Source organism: Schistocerca gregaria, chromosome 6 (assembly GCF_023897955.1).
Source record: "Schistocerca gregaria isolate iqSchGreg1 chromosome 6, iqSchGreg1.2, whole genome shotgun sequence".
NCBI lineage: Eukaryota > Metazoa > Arthropoda > Insecta > Orthoptera > Acrididae > Schistocerca > Schistocerca gregaria.
In genome coordinates this window covers 417,505,824-417,530,636 of record NC_064925.1, presented here as the reverse complement: position 1 = coordinate 417,530,636, position 24,813 = coordinate 417,505,824, and the positions used below count along the sequence as shown (strand labels likewise).

Below are 24,813 nucleotides of genomic sequence, written 5' to 3'. Positions count from 1 at the left end.
TTGGCGATGACATTGTAATTCAGTCAGAGGCAGCAAAGGACTTGCAAGAGCAGTTAAACAGAATGGACAGTCTCTGGAAAGGAGGATATAAGATGAACATCAACAAAAACAAAACGAAGATAATGGAATGTAGTCGAATTAAGTTGATTGGTGCTGAGGAAATTAGATTAGGAAATGAGACACTTAAAGTAGTTTTGCTATTTGGAGAGCAAAATAAGTGATGATGGTCGAAGTAGAGAGGATATAAAATGTAGCCTTGCAATGGCAAGGAAAGCGTTTCTGAATAAGAGAAATATGTTAACATCGAGTACGTTTCTGAAAGTATTTGTATGGAGTGTAGCCATGTATGAAAGTGAAACATGGATGATAAATAGTTTAGACAAAAAGAGAATAGAGGCTTTCAAAATACCGTGCTACAGAAGAATGCTGATTAGGTGGGTAGATCACATAACTAATGAGGAAGCATTGAATAGAATTGGGGAGAAGAGGAGCTCGTGGCACAACTTGACTAGAGTAAGGGATCAGTTGGTAGGACATGTTCTGGGGCATCAAGGGATTACCAATTTAGTATTGGGAGGGCAGCGTGGCAGGTAAAAATCGTAGAGGGAGACCAAGAGATGAATACACTAAGCAGATTCAGAAGGATATAGGTTGCAATAGGTACTGGGAGATGAAGAAGCTTAAACAGGATAGAGTAGCATGGAGAGCTGCATCAAACCAGTCTCAGGACTGAAGACCACAACAACAACAACAACAACAACAACAACAACAACAACTTCAACAGTTTCTAGAGACAGGATGTGTATGTAAAGAAAAAGAGTCCTGGGCAGCCTCATGTTCCTGAAGAAAATGTTGTGTGAATGCAAACTGCTAACCAACATTGTCCTTAAAAATAAACTCTTCGTGCCAGTTTGGAGTTACAACTGCCTACAACAACAATTTGGTATGTTTTGAGACGTCGGTTGTTTATGAAGTCGTACACGTTACAGCTGTTACAAACTCTGCGTCCTGATGACAAATGCAAACATGTGGCATTTTGTAACAAGATTCTTGATGCTTTTGACAATTATAACACTTTCACACAATGCATCGTGTTCAGTGATGAAGTGACTTTCCATGTTAGTGGTCAGATAAACAAACACAATGTTCGAATTTGGGGACTACAGAACCCACATGCAGCCACTGAACATGTACAAGACTCACCCAAAGTCAATGAGTTTGTTTACACCCATTCTTCTTTGACGGAAACACAGTTAACGGTCAGCAGCATCTCGCTATGTTACAAAATTAGTTGTTTTCGAGGCTGTACAAAAACAACTTCATCTTTCAACAAGACGGGGCACCCCCTCACTGCAGTCGCCAATGAAACTCTACAGAACCGTTGGACTGGTCATCATGGAGTTGGCGACTTAGCATGTCTCAGCTGGGCTTCACGGTTACCAGATTTGAAACTCTCTGACTTCTTCCTGTGGGGTTTCATTAAAGACAATGTTTATGTACCACCATTCCCACAGAACCTGGAAGAATTGAACAACCTGATCCATACTGCCCTAACATCCGTGACAAAGGACGTGCGTGCCCGAGTATGGGAGGAATTTGAGTATCATGATATTGTTCGTGTCGCTGATGGGAGACATATTGAACATCTGTAATCTGAACTTGAGAGGTTCGTAAATGTGTGTGTAAAGTTTCATATTTGTAAGTCTTAAAGTTTAGTAAATATATGCATTTGAAATATGTATATTCCTTTTGAAACTCCCTGTATATTCAGAACAGTGGAAATTACAGTGTCCTGTGGTACGTATCCTTCTCCCAGTTGGACGGTTTGACATCCTGCTCCTCTTTTTTAAAAAACCACACAATTAATACTGGATGGGATTATATGTAATCAGGAGAACAAGAACACTTCAAGTAATTTGTCCTCTTTATTGCCTATTAGCTAAAAACTTGCTGTTTTCTGTGACATAAAATTAAATACAGGGTGTTGTTGTTGTGGTCTTCAGTCCTGAGACTGGTTTTATGCAGCTCTCCATGCTACTCTATCCTGTGCAAGCTTCTTCATCTCCCAGAACCCACTGCAACCCACATCCTTCTGAATCTGCTTAGTGTAGTCATCTCTTGGTCTCCCTCTACGATTTTTACCCTCTACGCTGCCTTCCAATACTAAATTGGTGATCCCTTGATGCCTCAGAACATGTCCTACCAACCGATCCCTTCTTCTGGTCAAGTTGTGCCACAAACTTCTCTTCTTGCCAATACGATTCAATACATCCTCATTAGTTATGTGATCTATCCATCTAATCTTCTTCTGTAGCACCACATTTCAAAAGCTTCTATTCTCTTCTTGTCCAAACTATTTATCGTCCATGTTTTACTTCCATAAATGGCTACACTCCATACAAATACTTTCAGAAATGACTTCCTGACACTTAAATCTAGACTCGATGTTAACAAATTTCTCTTCTTCAGAAACGCTTTCCTTGCCATTGCCAGTCTACATTTTATATCCTCTCTACTTCGACCATCATCACTTATTTTGCTCCCCAAATAGCAAAACTCCTTTACTACTTTAAGTGCCTCATTTCCTAATCTAATTCCCTCAGCATCACCAGTCTTAATTCGACTACATTCCATTATCCTCGTTTTGCTCTTGTTGATGTTCATCTTATATCCTCGTTTGAAGACACTATCCATTCCGTTCAACTGCTCTTCCAAGTCCTTTGCTATCTCTGACAGAATTACGATGTCATCGGCGAATCTCAAAGTTTTTATTTCTTCTCCATGGATTTTAATACCTACTCCAAATTTTTCTTTTGTTTCCTTTACTGCTTGCTCAATATACAGATTGAATAACATCGGGGAGAGGCTACAACCCTGTCTCACTCCCTTCTTCTTAAATTCCCACATTTTTGCAGTTTCTTCAGTTTTAATCTACAGGTCATAACCAATAGATTGTGGTCAGAGTCCACATCTGCCCCTAGAAATGTCCTAAAATTTAAAACCTGGTTCCTAAATCTCTGTCTTACCATTATATAATCTATCTGATACCTTTTAGTATCTCCAGGATTCTTCCATGTATACAGCCTTCTTTTATGATTCTTGAACCAAGTGTTACCTATGATTAAGCTGTGCTCTGTGCAAAATTCTACCAGGCGGCTTCCTCTTTCATTTCTTTGCCCCAGTCCATAATCACCTACTACGTTTCCCTCTCTCCCTTTTCCTACTACCGAATTCCAGTCACCCATGACTATTAAATTTACATCTCCCTTCACTATCTGAATAATTTCTTTTATTTGATCATACATTTCTTCAATTTCTTCGTCATCTGCAGAGCTAGTTGGCATATAAACTTGTACTACTGCAGTAGGTGTGGGCTTCGTATCTATCTTGCCCACAATAATGTGTTCACTATGCTGTTTGTAGTAGCTTACCCGCATTCCTATTTTCCTATTCATTATTAAACCTACTCCTGCATTACCCCAATTTGATTTTGTGTTTATAACCCTGTAGTCACCTAACCAGAAGTCTTGTTCCTCCTGCCACCGAACTTCACTAATTCCCACTATATCTAACTTTAACCTATCCATTTCCATTTTTAAATTTTCTAACCTATCTGCTCGATTAAGGGATCTGACATTCCACGCTCCGATCCGTAGAACGCCAGTTTTCTTTCTCCTGATAACAACATCCTTTTGAGTAGTCCCCGCCCGGAGATCCAAATGGGGGACTATTTTACCTCCGGAATATTTTACCCAAGAGGCCGCCATCATCATTTAATCATACAGTAAAGCTGCATGCCCTCGGGAAAAATTATGGCCGTAGTTTCCCCTTGCTTTCAGCCGTTCGCAGTACCAGCACAGCAAGGCTGTTTTGGTTAATGTTACAAGGCCAGATCAGTCAATCATCCAGACTGTTGCCCCTGCAACTACTGAAAAGCCTGCTGCCCCTCTTCAGAAACCACACATTTGTCCGGCCTCTCAACAGATACCCCTCCGTTGTGGTTGCACCTACGGTACGGCTATCTGTATCGCTGAGGCACGCAAGCCTCCCCACCAACGGCAAGGTCCATGGTTCATGGGGGGAGGAAATACAGGGTACATCAAAAAAATGTATACGCTCTTCGATGCGTCATAGAAAATTTATTTCTTGTTCTACAACATTAAATTTCTGGAAATGTAAAGCTTAAAGTGCAATTGGAAAAACAAATGTACTTTGCAAATGTGATTAATGCCTTCAGCATCAATACATTTCTGAGTACGTGTCACCACTGATTCCATACATCGTACCAAAGTGTCCAATGAGATTTCTGCGCACACCGCCTGAATCTCATTCCTAAGTATGTCCAGGTTATGTGGTTTACGTTTGTACACCTCATCTTTTACTGTGCCCCATAAAAAGAAATCCAGCGGGTGAGGTCTGAAGAACGTGCAGGAAACTCGATTGGTCCCCTGCGTCCAATTCACTGGCACATTGTGATCCAGGTATGCTCGTACGTCCCTATGACAGTGCAGTGGGGTGCCATCTTGTTGGAAATAAAACTCATCATTACCGTATAATGCACGATTGGCAGGGAATATGGAGTCAGCGAGCATTGTTAGTAACAGTACCTTCAAAGCGGAAAGGCCCAATGAGGCCCCTTGCAGACAAACCACACCACACATTTACACCAGACTATTTCACAGCCTTTTCAACTGTAATGTGAGAATTATCTTCAGCCCAGTACACATAATTGTGCCTATTGACAGTTCCATTGAGTTTGAATTGGGCTTCATCCGACCAATTATGCTACCCATAAATCCCAGTTCACGTCTCTACCAAGAATCTCCTGAACCCATTCACAAAATTCTAACCTTTGATCTGGATTGTCGTCACTTAGCTGTTGCACCAGCCTTGGAATGTACACACGGAACTTGCCTTTCTTCAGAATGCGTAGCACACTACTAGCACTTACATTACTCTCACGTGCCGCTTGCCTTGAAGATTTTTGAGGCGAACACTGAAACAGTTCCAAGACTGCAGTTGTGGAATCATCACTTGTAGCTGTACGAGGTCGCCCTGATCGGCCTTTATGCACATCACACACTGTTCTATGAATTTCGAATTTGTCTTGTTGACGTGTAATTGCTGTCTTTGAACTGCAGCTACATTCTCAAACTTCCAGTATCACTTAATTATCTGCTTCCACACTTCAAAACTCAAACACATGTTGCAGTTACTTCCTTGCCACTCCAGCGACCTGTCGAAGAAACATAACCTTACTTTCTCACATATATTTAACCTTGTAGAATGGGAAGTAAATTGTCTATGACAGTTCAAAGTCTGTATACATTTTTTTGACGCACCCTGTATAGGATATATAACCAGTAACAACAACAGACAAGCAAGACAGTACACATTTCTTCAATCCTTAAGTCCTAGTATTGCTTTCTCTCTCAATTGTTAAAGGTTTACACTGCGTGCTTCTTTTCCGCGGAAGAATTGATTACCTCAACAAAGTTCGTCAAACGTTTTGCTACATGAAAAAACGAATGCCATTGTCTAATGCTGAAAAAACTGTTAATACAAATAGACCCAAGACTGTTGAGGTTTCTCAATCTGATGACGTGTATATTGTCACTGTCTACTAAACAAAACAAAGTAGGCCTGTCTAATATTGCAACAATTGTAACACACACCAAATAAACAATACTGTTTTGACACAAATGATCCTTTTTAAAATACAACAGAATACAGGGTGTCCATAAAGTCCTTTTACAAATTCAAAATTTTATTACAGTGGCAGTTGTTGAAATATTTTAACAACATTTCTTTTATTGTAATCAGTGTTTATAAAAGTTTTTTTGACAGCATTTAATAGACCTCTATATGGGCGCCTTTAGTTGCACGAAGCACATCAAGACAATACTATATTTCTTGCCATGTTCGCTGCAGCATAGCGTCATCGATGGTGGCAAAGGCACTACAAATCCTTAGCTTCAATCAGCAATGTCCCATATTTGTGCTTGATACAAGATATCTTTTACATACCCCCATAAAAAAACGTACAATGGAGTGATGGCCAAGGAATTGGCTCATACCTCTCAATCCATCTGCCTGGAGATGTTTCATTGAGGAACCAACGAACATGCAGTCCCCAATATGGTGGTGCACATCTTGCTGGAAAACGGTAGTTGGTTGTAAGTCAATCAATTGTGGTGTTACATATTCGGTCAGAAGGTCGAGGTAAACATCGGCAGTAAATGCTGACTCATTGAAAAATAGACCAATTATTTGGTTGCACATGATTCCACACATTCACTTTTAAACCTGGTGAAGCTCCCTAGTCACATGGGGGTGTTCAGATAACCAGATTCTCACATTGTGTCTGTTTAATGTCCCAGAAACATGAAAAGTTGCCTCATCCCTTAAACAAACACACTTGAGGAATGTTTCATCCTCCAAAAGATGTTCCAGCTTGCTGAGTGCAAACTCTGTCCATTTTGGCTTGTCATTTAGTTCAAGTGTTTGTAACAGTTGCACTTTGTAAGTGTACAACTGTCAGTTCTTGTGGATGACCTATGCAAATCTGAGCGTGATAGTTGCAACTGTCTGGCAGCAGTGCAGATGGAATTCATAGCTGAACATTTAAAATGCGATTTAGGTTTTGCTCAGATGTTCTTGGTCGCCCTCTCCTCCCTTTATCCAACACTGTCCCTGTCTCCATAAATTTTTTGTGCCATGCTCGGGTTGAAGGACACGATGGTGGATCTCTTCCATACTTCGTTCTAAAGTTTTTTTGAGTCTGAACATCTGATTTTGTCTCAATAAACCAGGACACACACTGTGCCTTCTCTTGAGGACTTAACATGTTATAGAGGCTCAGTTCCTTCCATCAAGAGAGTATCTGAAACACAAAATTTTAGTATATATAAAAACGTTTAGTAAACGGTGATTACAATAAAAGAAATTTTGTTAAAACATTTCAACAACTGCCGTTGCAATAAAATTTTGTAATGGGACTTTATGGACACCCTGTATAATTCACGAAGTAACAATATCAAATGCTTATTAGGCCCACTACATAAGCTTTATGTTAGGAAATAGTTTCACATTTCATTCACAAGCTCCTTCTTCTCAAGCATGAGATCGAAAAGCAGTAGTACAAAATTTTTACATAAATTTGGAATCATCATGTTGTTGTTGTTGTGACTGTTGTTGTGGTCTTCAGTCCAGAGACTGGTTTGATGCAGCCCTCCATGCTGCTCTATCCTGCACAAGCTTCTTCATCTCCAAGTAACTACTGCAACCTACATCCTTCTGAATCTCCTTAGTGTATTCATCTCTTGGCCTCCTTCTACAGTTTTTACCCTCCACGCTGCTCTCCAATACTAACCTGGTGATCCCTAGATGCCTCAGAACATGATTCATTTGTTACGTGAGCTACCCATCTAATCTTCAGCAGTCTTCTGTAGCACCACATTTCAAAAGCTTCTATTTTCTTCTTCTCTAAACTAGTTATAGTCCCATTTTTCCCTTCCATACATGGCTACACTCCATACAAATACTTTCAGAAAAGACTTCCTGACACTTATTTATACTCGATGTTAACAAATTTCTCTTCTTCAGAAACGCTTCCTTGCCATTGCCAGTCTACATTTTATATCCTCTCTACTTCGACCATCACCAGTTATTTTGCTCCCCAAATAGCAAAACTCATTATCATACTCTCCCATAATTTGTGTGATGACCCCGTTTCTTCTCCTTCCTTGTTCTAACAAACAATCTTGTCATCACTAAGTTTGTAACTATTCCTGTCAGTATCAAAACTTATTTTCTGGTTAACTTCCCTGGTTTACTTATCACGCATTTATTCTCCAGTTAGGCATTAATTATTATGTGTTCACACAACGTGTTTGCCTTGCTACTCCCAGGATGGAAATTGAACGGCTGCTAGCCGGGGACTGCACAACTTGCCCTTACTAGTGTAGCTGTCTGGCCAAAAATTTGCTGGCAAAATTTCATTTTCTGGGATACACTGAGAGGATAATACATAATCTTTCTTACCTGTTGTTCCTGCTAGTTGTTTATTTCAACTCTGGTAGTCTGAACCTATGGATTTTGTTATGGTAGTAATTATAACAATGCCGATCATTCACAAACCCAGTCAACCACATAAACAAACAATGATGGGCATTCACCTGCACAGCTTCATTCTGCCCATTTCGTATAGCAGGTAAGTTTATTTCCAGATGCAGTGGGGATTCCCCTGGCAGAGACATCAAGCACATCAAGCACACTATGCACACATTCAAAAATCAACTTATGATTCACTCCGAAATGACCTTAGAATGTGTTCAAAAACCAACTGGGAAGCGTTTCAAAATCATGTGAATAATCGATAGACCAACATGTGCTGGATGCTAGCAACACTCCCCCCCCCCCCCCCCCCCCCCCCAAAATCAACCCCTTGAAATTGATGCCCAGAGCTGATACCCCGGATGGAGACACACACACATACAATTCAGACTTATTGGATTAGATGTTGTGGCAGAGGTATGTTAAAATATAGCTGAAAGGTGTCAGTAAAATATAAAATTTCACCTGCATAATAAATTAAAACATGCACAACATGGTTGTTGTCATTTGGTATTTCTTCACCGGCTAGGAAATTAGCTTGTGCTAAGGAAAGCTTCTGGCAAGAGAACACTAGTAGTATGCACACGGAGGGTTTGCGATACTGAATGAAACTTTATCATGCTAAACTTGCTTCAAATGTTAAATTTAATATTATTATATTTAGCTGTGTATATTTTTTATAAATGGATCATTAACATCAGAGAACATTAGGCAAGAGTTGTACCTCTGCTACAGAAAGATAATGCAGAAGACATAGAAAATTACCAGCCCATTTCCCTGCAGTCTCCATTCTCAAAAATACGAAAACCAATTACAAAAGATAGATTAATCAATTACTTGAATAAATACAAAATTTTAAGTGAATTACAGTTTGACTTCTGAAGTGGTAGAAAAACAGAAAAAGCCACAGCAAAATTCACATAAGTGGTACTGGATGCTTTTGACAAAGATGAGTGTGTCACGGGCATATTTTTAGATAAGCTAGAGGCCTTAGGAATAAGATGATAGCTAATAACTGGTTTCAATAATACCTAGCAGACAGGGTACAAAGAATAGAGATAATGCAAACCTCAAATACTTTGAGTCCAGATATTCAGCAAGACATTTATCAGAACCAAAATACATTAATATAGAAGTTTCTCAGGGTAGCATGTGTTGCCGTCTGTCAGGAGGAGGTGTCCCTTTGGCATCGTCAATAACCTTCCCTTCACGGGAATAAGCATCGGCTTATTAAGTCTCTCCCAGTGGTTTGGACGACCTGCTCTCAGCCCCCCCTCCGGGAGGAGGTCATTTTAACTAGGTTGCGTATTGGGCACTGCCTTTTCAGCCATCGTCATTTGATGGGTGGTGCTACCCCACCACTCTGTACACATGGCACCAAAGTTTTAACTGTCTGAAACTTCCTGACAAAATGCCCATTGTTTTAACCATTTTTGTTCCCACTTAGGTTTGCCGTCTGAGTTAGCCCTTTCAGCAAATGATGTGCGGGCTGTCGGCAGTGTTTTACTTTTTATCTGCCAAAAGAATATGGCGAAGGCCATTTTAATTTTAGTTTTGGACCTCCGTTTCTGTATGGTGTCTGTTTTTAACGCTTTCTCCATGTCCCTGCTTTTAACTGTCTTTTATTATGTCAATTGGGGCTGACATATAGTTGTTTTTCAACTCCTCTCTGTCTTAGTGTTCTACAGTTTTGACTTGGGTGCGTATGACCCCAGCTGTTTTGTGCCCTAAAACAAAAACAAACAAATAAAATATACTGTTCCTGATATATGTCAATGACTGTACTAGTAGTTTTACTCATGGGGAAAAATTCTCTTTGGCGGTAAGTGCAATATTACAGTCACTGAGAAAAATGACAACTCCTTGCAGAGAAAGCAAATGAAATCCTCAAGGAAATTTACAATTGGTCATTAAGGAATAAGGTGACAATGAACATAAATAAAACAAATGCCATGAATTTCAGTTTTAAAAGGGAAAATGACATTGTTAATTTAAGTGCAGATGGGAGCTCTACAGGCATTGTAACAAAAGCAAAATTTCTAGGACTGAATACTGATTCTTTGTTGCAGAGGTGTGAACACACAAAGATACTTCCAAACAGAATGTTGTCATCACGTTATGCACTTCTTTTAACTACGTCTTATTCATATGTACACTGAATTCTTAGCCACAGTATTCATATTGCACAAAATGCAATATGAACACAATTTTCAAACTACAGGAAAGGGTCATAAGAGTAATAACAAAACTAGTTGTGAGCTCACTGTAAAGATCAATTCAAAACACTTCTTTTTTTAACTGCACACATTTACCAGTCAACTGTAAACATCAAAAATAACATTGATGCTTACTGTATAAACAGCTCTGGTCATGACCATGGAACAAGATCTATCCTGAACTTACATTTACCAAGAAAGAATAAACAAAACACAAAACAGCATTTTCTATCAAGGAATAAAACTACAATAAATTGCCAAAGGAGACTAAAGAGATTAGTGAAAGTTAAGCAGTACATTCAGTACATCGAGGGACACTTAAACAACACAAAGTAGGAGTTTGTTAAAAACACCTTATCCCCTTCTGGAGCTCAACATCTCACTCGTTACAGCTGACTCAGTTTTTCAGGCCAGCAAATGGTAAGGTGAAGTACACGAAAGCTGATGTGTATAGCATTATGAAATAATGTGTGTAGTGTGTGCAGTCACTGGGAGTGAGAAATGAATGAACAGTGTAGTATCAGCTTTGTACAATATTAAACAGTTTCTTTGTAAAACAGTACTCTACACAAGGGATAGACTGAATGAGGTGGCACTGTTTTAAACAGAATGGCCACAAATTCAAGAGTGTGGAGGATCCAATCATCATCCAGCCATTCTGATTTAGGTTTTCTGAAATTACTTTAGGCAATGGACAGTACTGTTCATGGATGGATATGTGTGTGTGTGTGTGTGTGTGTGCGAGTGTACACCTGTCCTTTTTTTCGCCTAAGGGAAGTCTTTCCGCTCCCGGGATTGGAATGACTCCTTACCCTCTCCCTAAAAGCCACATCCTTTCATTTTTCCCTCTCCTTCCCTCTTTCCTGACGAAGCAACTGCCAGTTGCGAAAGCTCGTAATTCTGTGTGTGTGTTTGTGTGTTTTGTTCATGTGCCTGTCTGCCGGCGCTTTCCCGCTTGGTAAGTCTTGGAATCTTTGTTTTTAATATATTACTTTATTTGTGTTGTTCTTCAATTGTAATATCAAGGCATGTCCAACATGCTTGTAAAAGTAACCTACAGATGAATAAAACAACAACAACAACTACTACTACTACTACTACTAACATGCTGTTGGTGTAGTATGGTGGACACCTGAGAGCATTTGGTGTGTGTGGAGGGAGGAGAAGGAGAAAAGCCGGTAGCAATTAAATTTAACCACAAAGATGATTCTGCAACTATAAAGACATAAAATAGACATGAAACAAAATCTCGGAATTGAGTTGGTGAAACATCTTCAAAACTGAAAAAGCTGCACCTTCAGAACTCACAGATAATCTTGACTGTACTTCTCAACAGCATCAACAACATTTGCAATAAATTTCTGCTTCTGTGTAGAACAATGAATAAATAATATAGCAGGAAGTGTTAAAGTGATTGATAGCTTCAAGTCAACGAGTTAGGCCAGGTCTCATCACCATCTGTTTTACAATTGTTAGAAATTGCTCTGGCTCATTTAGCAGCAATCACATGTTCCTCAGTGAAAAGAAAACAACACAGTTTAGCCATCTTATTCAGCAGATATTTCACCTTAAGAATACCCCTCCTTTCCAGAAATTAAAAATACAACAAAAAGGTTGACAATACAGCTTAACTGAGAAGATCCAGAAAGTCTGTTCAACAAATTAAGGACAATCACAACAAAATTTCTCTGAGTTCATGAAGATATTGAAAACTCATGTCAAGCTATGTATTCTGTCAAATGGATCATATTCTGAGTAAACAATGTCAAAATTATATACCCCTGATTTTCAATTTGGGGACTGTACTATGTACATTAAACACAGTGAATTCTGAATTAGGGAATGGTTAGGACTGACTAACTGCTGTCAGGCTCATTGGAAAGGCACTCTTATCCTGTAATATATGAGCACAATTTACAAATGAGTGTAAGATATTGGCCTTACAAATAGTACATTTTTATACACTTGCACACAATGCCCTCATGTATTTGTTGGATATATTCCAGTCTCTGTCTATGCCTATATTTTTTACCCTCTACAGCTCCTGAGAGCAGCTTGGAGATTGTGCCTTGATGTCTTAACACATGTCCTATCATCCTGTCCCTTCATCTTGTCAATGTTTTCCACATGTTCCTCTCCTCACTGATTCTGCAGAGAACCTCCTCATTTCTCATCTTCTCCACCCACCCAATTTTCAGCATCCTTCTATAACAAACACATTTTGATTATCTTGTTCACTGACGCTCCCACAGTCCACGATTCACTTTAATACAATGCTGTGCTCCAAACATACATTCAACGAATTTTGTTTCTCAAATTATGTCCTGTCTTTGCTACCAAAAGATTTTTTGTAAGGGATGCCCTCTTTTCCTGCGATAGTCTGTTTCTTATGCCCATCATGTGTAATTTGAGTTCCAAATTAGCACAATTCCTCCATTTCACATACTTCATAGTTCCAATTTTCGTGTTAAGATCACTGCTAATCTCATTTATGTTACTCCTCATTAATATCATCTTCCTTCGATTTATTCTCAATCCATAGTATGTGTCCATTAGACTGTTAGTATAGCATGAAAATTTTTACGGTAAAAAGAAACATGAAAATGTTTTTTATTATATGGCACAATAAAAGCCTATGTATATACACACTGAGGTATGGCATATCGTATTCATTATGCTCAACAGTTAATGTAATTTTTAAGATTCAAACCAACTTTGTGACCCCTCAACTAGCTGTATAATATCTGATTATTTCTGAGTATAATACAAATTATTTGTACATATAGTATGCACATTATGATAACGTTTGTTTAATGTACTTGTCACATGTTTGTGGTATTGATATCTGTTACATAATGAAGGTCTGTGATGTTGAGAAAGACCATGGTTTTAAGAGTAATGATTTTTCTTCTTTTCCTTTTCTACAGTGTCTTTCACAATTCACGTTACACACTTCTAAAAGTTGTAGAGGGAACTCAGTAAATCGAGTTTTTACGTAGGAACCCATGCCCGGAAACGTCATCCAACAACACACTGAAGTTATAGGTGCCAGCACCAGTAAATGTATGTCTATACAGAGTGACTCCGTGATGATGTTATAAAACTTCTAGTACGATGGAGAAAGATAAATGTATCAATCTGAGGTAATGGTCTGTGTACTGGAAATGAATGAGTTGAAAGTTATAAGCAAAAACCATTCTGGTACCTTTAACAGTGGAATTCATGTTCTGGTACTGCTGTTGCTAGGACTGTAGGATAGGAAACTTTCAGAGGTATGGGCCAAAATAAGGAAAAATTTTAAGTAAACATGGGCTCTAAAATGCGTACTTTAAGGGTTATTAGCACTTATTCAATAAAGGAGTTGGGTTTTTCACAGTAGCAATGATGTACATGTGCTCATAGCTCTTCAGGTATGTATTTTAGAGCCCATGACTACTGGACATTTTTCCTTGTTTTGGTCCTAACCTACAATCTTAGCAACAGCAGTACCAGCACATGTATTCCACTGTCAGAGCTATCAGAACAGTTTTCACTTATAACTTTCAGGAAGCAGACCCTTACCGCAGATTGATATATTTATCCTTCTTCATCATCCTAATAAGTTTGTATCATCATCACGGAATCTTGCTGAATATGCAGACATATAAAGTGCCAGCACCTATAACTTTGACGCTCTGTAGCATCATCGGATGACATTTCTGGACATGGGTTACAAGGTGCCTACACCTATAGCTTTGATGCTCTGTAGCATCACTGGATGACATCTCTGGACATTGGTTACTATGTAAAACTTGATTTACTATGTCCCCACTACAACCTCTTGAAGTGTGTAACGTGAATTGTGAAATATCTTGTATAATGGCTCCTTACAGAGTATGTAGTGTTCTCGTTCTTCTCATCATCACAAGACTTCGTCACTCTTGTTTTTATAATGTCCATGCATTTTTGAGTTTCAGACTTCTTTCTACCAGCTGTTTGCATGTGAACTTATGAAAGTCAGTCAGTCTTCTGTCTGTACGCAGTCCAATTGGTCAATCATGACCTGTCCATCTGCGTTAAAAGTCCACAAAATTTCAAATGTTTATACCACCAACACATGAGTGACTGATCCCAGTGGTTTCTCAATGGATGTTGGCATTACTGCATCCTTTTACTGTGGCAATGATCAATTTTCATTAGACAGAAAATAATTGCATATGGACAGTCAGTACCCAAGCTTACATGTACAGACAAATTGGCTAGTGGGAGTCAGAGAATGAAGGAAAATTGCCCTTCCTGGTCTGGTCTGGCTGTCCATATGCATTTATCTCTAGGGATAAGTTAAATCAACAAAAGCTTCACAGTTTAAATGAGCACTCAAAATCAAACAATGTAAAATCCAGGATGGAATGCAACAACTTATTGCCTCATGGCTAACATCCCTGTCATATGATCTAGTTACAAGACCTGTCCCACACATCCTTTCATCACCATCTACTCCAGTCTGGTCACAAGCATCATCCATCCCATCAAAGTCAGGGCTACCTGTGAAGCCAGTCATGTGATCTACAAACAAAGCTACAACCACTGTGCTGCTATCTATGTGGGCAACACAACCAACAAGCTGTCTGTCCGCATGAAAGGCCACCGACAAACTGTGGCCAAGAAACAGCTGGACCATCGTGTAGCTGAGCATGCAGCCCAACACAATGTTCTTCTTTTCAGTGACTGCTTCACAGCCTGTGCCTTCTGGATCCCTCCCACAAACACCAGCTTTTCTGAATTGCACAGGTGGGAACTCTCCCTGCAACATATCCTATGTTCCCATAACCTTCCTTGTCTCAAACTTCATTAGTCATTGTCCTTAATCATCTAGCCCTTTCCCTGTTTTCATTCCAGCACTACACAGCGCTCTATTCCACCAATGCACACTTAGTCTTTTTACTTCTCTAATTTTCCACTACCCACCCTCTGTCTAACCTCCCAGCAGCACCTAGTTGTCCTACCCTCTCTCCACATCATCCCTGCACATTCGCACAAGCAATACCTTACTGTCTCCCTTGTCTACCCAGTTACCCGTGCGTATTTTCAACAAAGGCCTTGTTGGGTGAAAGCTCACTTTCTGACAGTCTTTTTGCTGTGCTTATTTATGATTCAGCATCTCTGCTATATTGTTAAATGAGCACTCAGATTGATGACTGGAACTTGCCTCGATGAGGGCAGGATAAAAACATTTTCAACAGCAAGCAACTACCCACAATAACCTTTATTATGTTGGCTTATTGGAACAGCTTTGTAAATCTGGAGTTCGACCTTCCACAGCCTATGATTGCTTGTGATACCTGCAAGAAGTCTCATCTGAAAATAACATTATAACTACATTCCGTTAACAAGACATTAATCGACATAGAATTTTCAGCTGTGGCAGTCTTGCCTCCACAGATGGTTGTCTCACTTGGTTTTCCTGAATTCAGCAGCTAGAGCAGTGTCGGGTACCTTTGTACAGCAACAGAGCACAGTGTTGTGGAGCACCCTTGTCCAGGATACAGTGACAGACTTCATCTCACGTCAACTGTAATCATATGTAGCTGACTGGCATGAATAGAACTGTTGTGATGGCTGACATCTGGCAGTGTAGTAGTCACCGAAAATTCACCTTCTTTCTCTGTAGTCGTGTCGACGGCATCCACAGTGGAAACATATTAGTGTGTTAACCTCTGTTCTCTAAATGTATGTTCTTCTGCAGAGCATTATACTTGGTGGAGGAGTTGGTCAGGTGCTGGGTGGGTGTTTCACAGCTGCAGCGTAGGTCCGAATCGGCCGTATCCCTTCTTCATGGCACATTTGTCTAGTGGCAGAGATTGGTGCCAAGGATCGATACACCTCTTCTACAACAGTCTCTATTACCTGTTAATGTGCTGGGTTGACAGTCATGGCTGCTGTCTGTTGCTTACTCAGTATGACAGTTCTGGTTGTGTAGGAGAGAAATCACATGCTGTCTGCTTGTCACTGTCAAGAGTGTCATTTCCAGACTGAACACTTTCTTTGGCATCGGCTTCCAGCTGGAAATGTTTTCATCCTTTCCAACACATATTTTTAGATTTTGTTCCAACATAAAAATTATCTTCATTTCATGGGCCACCAAAACTGTCTAACAGCTGAAATAAAACAATCCCTTATTTCACATTGCTTTTTCAATACCCTAATGAAACATTCTCCAAAAAGGCAATTCACTGAATTTCGTAATTCCAATTGTATGTCAAAAGTGATTTCATGTAATACATTAAATTTCATAAAATTTATTATTTCATTTGTTTACTTGTAGGTCATGTTCATCCAGTATAGGCAGCATTATTTTGCATTCACTAATTAAGCCATAATTAAGAAATATTAGGTTGACATTGTTGTTTTTCATTATTACGTATAATGTGATGTATATCTTACGTAACAATCTTTTATACTGTATATGGCAGATTGGGCATAAAATACAAAACATGTTGCAAATATTGTTCTCGGGTTTGCCGCCGGATTGTATTGTGTAACTCGCACAATATTTCGTCAATGCAACTGCTCGACATCATCAGGTGGTGGTAGCTGTTGTTATCACTGCTGCAAGGTGCTACTGATGATAATCGCACGGCGGCGACGGAATTTATCATGCCGGGAGCAGGCAATACGCGTGCACGGGAAGACGCTCGTAGTTGGAGGGAAGCGGCGCTCCTGGTGCCCCCTGCTGGGAGCCGCAGAAAGGCCATCCGCGCGTGCGCTGTGGGCAATGACTGTGCTGCCGGACGCTTCTGTGGTTAAAGTCCAAACTAAACCTCAGTTGCGCGTTTCGTCACTTGACGGATTGGAAGTTCTTGTTTCCCTTTTTTTTTTTTTTTTTTTTTTTCGATTTAATGGTAGCCAGTGCTGGATTCCAGGCGGCGCTTAGCTGGAACCCTGCATCCCTGTTGATAAGATTGTCAGCTGTACGGATATGTATGGCCTCCTTAACAACACAGTCCCAGAAAGATGACGCTGGGGATAAAATTTCCGTCTGTTCGTACAGCATACGATGTCCCGTGTCCAGGCAATGCTCCGCTACCGCTGATTTATCAGGTTGCCCCAGGCGTATGTGACGATGGTGTTCGACGCAACGTTCTTGCACGGTTCGGCATGTCTGTCCAATGTAAGATTTTCCACATTGGCATGGGATTTTATACACACCACGTTTCCTAAGGCCAAGATCGTCTTTGACCGAGCACAATAAATTCCTCAATTTTGCTGGTGGCCGAAATACACACTTGATATTGTGCTTTTTGAGGATTCTTTCTATTCTCGAAGACATGCCGCCAAAATAGGGCAAGAACGCTGTTGCAGTGGGTGCCTCCTCATCTTCATTTACATCCCTGCTTCGAATTTGCTTGGAACGGAATGCATGGCGTACCTGCCTATTGGAATAGCCATTCTGTTGGAATACCGTTCTCAGGTGTTGTAGCTCACCAGGTAGACTGTCGGCATCTGAGACTACATGTGCTCTATGCACCAAAGAGCGTAGAACACTACCGCGTTGCGCAGAGTGATGGCAACTTGTCGCCTGCAAATATAGCTCCGTATGAGTTGATTTGCGGTAGACGCTGTGTCCCAGTGTACCATCCGCTTTTCTCCTGACTAAAACATCGAGGAATGGTAAAATGCCATCCCTTTCCACTTCCATGGTGAACTGAATGTTGGGATGGAGCGAATTCAGATGCCGGAGAAACACAGGTAATGTTTCCATTCCGTGGAGCCACACCACAAAGGTATCGTCTACATACCGCCAGAAACAAAAAGGTTTGATACTTGCCGACTGCAGTGCTTTTTCCTCAAAGTCTTCCATAAAATAGTTGGCCACCATGGGAGATAGAGGACTTCCCATGGCAACACCGTCTACTTGTTCAAAATACTGGTCATTGAATAAGAAATAAGTTGAGGTAAGCACACGTTTAAATAATGCCACCATGTCTCTCTCAAACTGGTTGCTGATAAGCTCTAACGAATCCTGCAGAGGGACTTTCGTAAACAAAGATATAACGTCAAAACTAACTAAAATATCCGACGCTTGTAGCTTAAGTGTCTTCAGGCGTCCTATGAAGTCCTCTGAATTCCGGATGTGGTGATCACACTTGCCTACGAGAGGACCCAACAGTGTAGCAAGATGTTTGGCCAGAAAATATGTGGGAGCTCCAATGTTGCTCACAATTGGCCGAAGTGGTGTTCCATCCTTGTGTATCTTGGGTAGGCCGTAGAGCCTGTTGTCGTAGACTTTTGGCCACTTTAGAAGGAATGGAACTCATCTTGAGAAGATCTAATGTTTTCCTCTGGATTTTGCGAGTGGGATCCTCTCTTAGCTTGCGATAGGCAGGATCGTCGAGCATCGCCTCCATCTTGCTGTTGTATTCAACTCGTGAGAGAAGGACGGTGGCGTTCCTCTTGTCGGCAGGTAAAATGATGAGTTCTTAGTCGTCTCGCATAGCCTTCCTTTCTGCTGAGCTGATGTTGAACTTGCTCGATGGGGCACGTGTTAAAATTCGGCAGGTGTCCCTCCTAATCTCTTCTGCAATGTCACTGGGAAGCTTCAAAATTGCCTGTTCTATGCCAGCTATGACATCTCGGATTGGAGCTGTCCGTGGTGTTGGTGCATAGTTCAAACCTTTCTCGAGCACTGCAACAGCTGCGTCATCCAGAGTTCTGCCCGTGAGATTAAACACGGTGCGTCGACGTAGCGCATACCCTTCTTGCTGTAGGGCCTCGAGACGAGAATACTTCGACATTTGGCAGACCTTGGCCTGTTGTTTTGACCAGTCAGCTAGCGCCCAGGTAGCGCTGTCAATCCAATCCCAGGATAACGCTGAGATTTTCGAAGAGATCTTCAGACGCAATGATAGCAATTTTGTGGACACTATGTGCAGTTCCCGTCTTGTATAACGCACCCTCTCTCTCACTAGGGCTGCACCCGCCCGTCGTTTAATTCTAGCAGCGGCCGCAGATTCAATATGATGTTTAAATTTAGCAAACGTAGGGACAGTTTGCTTGTCACGGCATCTCAATAAAAACGTCATAGTGCACAGCAATCTACCTCTCTTATTACGTAACTTGTCAAACTCGCGTATGTCGTTGGCCATCTCCTCCCCGTAGAGGTACCAGATGTGACTTTTCATGCTTTCCCGACGGATCTGCTGCAAATATTGTTCTCGGGTTTGCCGCCGGATTGTATTGTGTAACTTGCACAATATTTTGTCGATGCAACTGCTCGACATCATCAGGTGGTGGTAGCTGCTGTTATCACTGCTGCAAGGTGCTACTGATGATAATCGCACGGCGGCGACGGAATTTATCATGCCGGGAGCAGGCAATACGCGTGCGCGGGAAGACGCTCGTAGTTGGAGGGAAGCGGCGCTACTGGTGCCCCCTGCTGGGAGCCGCAGAAAGGCCATCCGCGCGTGTGCTGTGGGCAATGACTGTGCTGCCGGACGCTTCTGTGGTTAAAGTCCAAACTAAACCTCAGTTGCGCGTTTCGTCACTTGACGGATTGGAAGTTCTTGTTTCCCTTTTTTTTTTTTTTTTTCGATTTAATGGCAGCCAGTGCTGGATTCCAGGCGGCGCTTAGCTGGAACCCTGCATCCCTGTTGATAAGATTGTCAACTGTACGGATATGTATGGCCTCCTTAATAACACAGTCCAAGAAAGATGACGCTGGGGATAAAATTTCCGTCTGTTCGTACAGCATACGATGTCCCGTAGCACCTTGCAGCAGTGATAACAGCAGCTACCACCACCTGATGATGTCGAGCAGTTGCATCGACGAAATATTGTGCGAGTTACACAATACAATCCGGCGGCAAACCTGAGAAGAATATTTGCAGCAGATCCGTCGGGAAAGCATGAAAAGTCACACAAAACATGTTGTTTACAGTCATTATAATAAATTTGAACTTTTAATAGTTAATTTAATAAATTTGCACTATAGTTTTGTTAACTTCATTGTTAAGCTTGTCATTAATAAACCACTATAAAACAACTTGGTACCTGGATTATTTCATGGAATTCACCTAACTAGATCCAGTTAGCAGATGAAATGGACCAGGACGACGACTTCAGCAGCAAGGCAGGAAGCAGATTAGTCTGAGTTACACTGAACTAAGATATGTATAGGCAATGAATTAACTTTATATGTCACTGTGGAACTAATTACTGAAGTATAGTGTTTGGAAACTGTTCTAGCAGTAAACATATGTATTTGTCTCAAAGTTATCTTTGAGTGGTGGAGGCCAGAGTGATCAATAAGATACTCCCATGATCACATGTTCTTGATGTCTTTGGAACAGAAGTATAACAACAAACTTTTCAGATTCTTTGTTTAATCAAATAACCTTTCAATGTTATATCTTTGTCGCAATTCCAGTCTCTCTCTCCTCACCATGTTAAAACAAAAATTTCATTACACAGCCCCACAAACCAATGTGAGCACACCCATATGTATTCCATCTCTTTAATTATGTGGTTTGTTAACTTTTAACTAAACTTTTAATTAAAAAAAAAAAAAAAAAAAAAAACTTCAGATGCCCACACACCTATATGTTTTCCTTATACTGAATTATATTGTGTATGGACTCCTAAGCAATCTTTTCATTTGAAAAAATATCTTCAAATGCCCACATCCCAAAGAAGCTGAGGAGGTCAATTCTAAACCTTTTTCCTTTTGGGAGCACAAGCTTCTGCAGCATTTCTTGTGAAATATCCCTAGGCTTCTATTATCATAATGTTGCCATTACAACAAATCCTTATCAAACCAGGGAAGTCTCATAATGCTGATTGGAAGAGTAAGCTGGAAAGACAAAGATCTACGCAGGTGCCGAAATGGCCTTATCAGGTTGACGAGGATGAGTGTCTGAAACAAATATATTCAATGTGCAGAAACTGGCAGACAGGTTGGTTTCTGAGTCTGTTTCTAAGTCCTGACTGGCCATGAGGTAAGTTGATTTTGTGCTGGAATAAAGTCCAAAAAAAGGTGTTGGGAAGGATTCCATAGATCATGAATACGACACTTCGTAATGATGTGGAACGTGTCAGGTTAATAAAAGATGTCTCTACAAGATATTACATTACACAAAATATTGCATGACACTAATGTTTAAGCTAGTTTTTTTTCCTTCTCCTCCCTTAATTTATATCTAAAAATTCAGCCAGTGAGTAGAAGGAGTTGTCATCAAGAATTTTTTTTAAATTTATTTTTAAATGTTGGTTGACTATCTGTCAGGCTTTTGATGCTGTTTGGTAGGGGACCAAAGACTTTTGTGGCAGCATAATTTATCCCTTTGTGTGCCAAGTCAGATTCAACACTGCATAGTGAAGATCATCCTTTCTCCTGGTGTTATAGCTATGCACACTGCTGTTACTTTTGAACTGGGTAGGATTATTAACAACAAATTTCATAAGTGAATATATATACTGTGAGGATCCCTAGATCCTTAAATAGATGTCTACAGGATGACCGTGGTTGGGCTCCAGCAATTATTCTGATTACACGTTTTTGAGCAATGAATACTTTTCAACTCAACGATGAATTACCCAACTAACATCACTGTTAGTTGGAAGCTGGTGCCAGAGAGAGGGCACTATTTGGCAATGCTCAGCAGTCATCATATGATTGCTCAAGTGCATTTCCTATAGGTTATCTGAACATTACATAACCAAATGCACAATTGCCTTACTTTACTCATAACTGTTAGCACCTTACCCTACTGTAAGTTTTACAAGGGTGCATGCTCCTGTGTAATGGCAGTGACTATCTGTCATTAATTATAGTTATCATAACGCACAAAACAAACAGTGTTGCTGCACCTTTTTAGACTTCGAAATTGTGGCATGTTTTGCAAGTTTTATAAACTAGTTTCCTGGTAAACAGAGTTTCAGGGCACTACACACCAGTAATATGACAACTCATCTGGCACTTTACTTATAAGACTAGAGGCTTCCTAATGTTATGTGACAGACCAAGACATACTTATTACAATGGTACTTTTCAATTATAATCATTTCTCTGTAACTTTTATTTATACTAAATGTTCTGTAAATGATTGGTTTGTTGATTTGGGAGAGGTTCAAAATGGTTCAAATGACTCTGAGCACTATGGGACTTAACATCTGTGGTCATCAGTCCCCTAGAACTTAGAACTACTTAAACTTAACTAACCTAAGGACATCACACACACCCATGCCCGAGGCAGGATTCGAACCTGCGATCGTAGCGGTCACGCGGTTCCGGACTGAGCGCCTTAACCCGTGAGACCACCGCGGCCGGCTGATTTGGGGGAGGGGACCAAACAGTGAGGTCATCAGTCACACTGGATTAGGGAAGGAGGTCAGTTGCGCCCTTTCTAAGGAACTATCCCAGCATTTGCCTGAATTGGTTTAGGGAAATCACTGAAAACCTAAATCAGGATGGACAGACACATGTTTGAACTGTTGTCCCCTGTAAATGAAATAGTTGACTATGTTAATTAACAATGAAATAATCAATAAATAAATACTGTATTGTTAACATCACATTTTGTGTGTAATTTTCTTATAAATACACCAATTTTGAAAGGTTGTATTTACTGTAAGAATGATTATGCTAATTAATTTTCCAGTTATTGTGGGTGAACGTTAAAGCCCAAAGTAAGTAAGAAAAAAGTATTTAAATTTGGAAAGGTGAAAGGTAAACGTGGAAGGCTTTGAAATTTTGTCAAAACTAAGGAAAGTGTTGATAAAAATCATCATTATAACTATATTATTTCAAACTGTCAAGCAAATTTTAATGTGAAACTTGTAGTGAAATTACTTGTATTGTAAAACTGTATTACTATATTGCAAATTCAAAAAATAAGTAATTACAATGTTGTATTCTCAATAAAAATTTTCAGGACATATGACCACATCTTCAATAATACAATTTTCCAACACTTTAGCCACTGTTGCAAACGGCATTCCTCGGAGTGTTTTGATCACCGCTGAATGAGAAAAACTTCTTTTCTTGTATAGTGCTGGAAGAAGCTGTCTCTGTGATCTTACAGGGTACTGAAGATGAGTAAGAGGCATGTTAGATGTCCTGTATTGGCGTTTGCTTTATTTCTTGTAAATGGTGGAAATAGACCTCTTTGATTGGTGTTTGATTTATTTCTTGCCACTGATTAAAATAGGTGAATGAGAAATGGGCAGCAGTTTTGACACAGCACTGTTTATCTGTTGCCTAGTGCCGGCTGAGGTGTGCCAGTACTTTGTGTACCTACGGACACTGTGGTCTCCCATGCACCCGCATGTGTTGCTTGTGAGAGCTGTTGTCCCGTAGTGCTGTTATTACAGGCAGCCAAGACACTGTGTTCATCTGGCAGGTCTCTTGGCTACTCCTATCACCTCCCTAATCTTTCTCCTCAAGCTACATGGTTGTTTCGCTAGTATGTAGGCTTCATAAAATATTATCTGTTTGCTGCACTCATCCTGGTTTGTGCCACTGCTGACTTCGTGTGTTGTTTTAGGCAACTGTATCTTTCATGTTCAGATAAACTAGTGCTAATCAATCCATCCTGTTTACATAAACTAGTCCACATCTGCAGCCAATTTCATAGATTCCAGCTTTATGCACCTTGCTAACTGGATCTTTTGTTGAATCACAAACATCTTTTACTTTGTTGTTGCTTCAGGAAATGGCTTGGCACCTGCTCAGCCGAGAATTTTGCCCACACAGTCAGTGGTCCCTTGTACGTATGGTAACAGGATGCTATTTTGCACTTCGTACTGCTCTTCCCTATTGCCTTAATCCTTTGTCACCATACTTTGTCAGTCACCTTCAACTCATCATCACTGGCTCCAGATATGGAGCTGAGCTTTTGTAGTTCCACATTCAGATGTTCTTCATTACTGATCCTGTGGGCTCTCTTGGTTAAAGTGCACAGGGCGTACTTCTTCAATGTAGGGTATTCGTGGGAGGAGGCATATAGGCCTGTTCATGATAGTGGGTTTTCTACATACTCTGTGACCAAGTTTACCATCAGGCTTTTAGTAAACTTCCAAGTTGAGGAAAAACAGCATCTCATTTTTTTCTATGTCCACAGTATATTGGAGTTTGCTATGCTGCTGCTAGAGGTGTTGGCAAAAGTTCTATAATCTTCTCCATGTGGCCAGATGATGAACGTACCATCAACATACGAGAACCAGCATTCTACAAGCAGTGGGAGAGACCAGATATCCGTTTCTTCAAATGCCTGCTGCAATAGGCGAGAGAGGGAAATCCATAGCTAGACCATCCCTCTGCTCTATCTGAGAAAAGTGTTTACTATATAGTGTAAGAATACAAGATATTCCAAGAGAGTCAACCCACTGTTTTACGCAGTGAATGAGAATCTTTATCATAGGCACCCTCAATACATGAAGTTACATAGTAATATATTTACAAATTGTTTTCTGCTCCAAAACTTTTTCTTATCACTTCCAATAAACT

At 40.3% G+C, this 24,813-nt stretch overlaps 1 protein-coding gene across 1 annotated transcript in view; it reads right to left on the bottom strand.

Moving 5' to 3' along the window:
* Positions 1-24,813, bottom strand: part of LOC126277968 (uncharacterized) — a 199,771-nt gene that overhangs the window by 61,410 nt on the left and 113,548 nt on the right. The gene's annotated exons all lie outside the window — the stretch shown is intronic.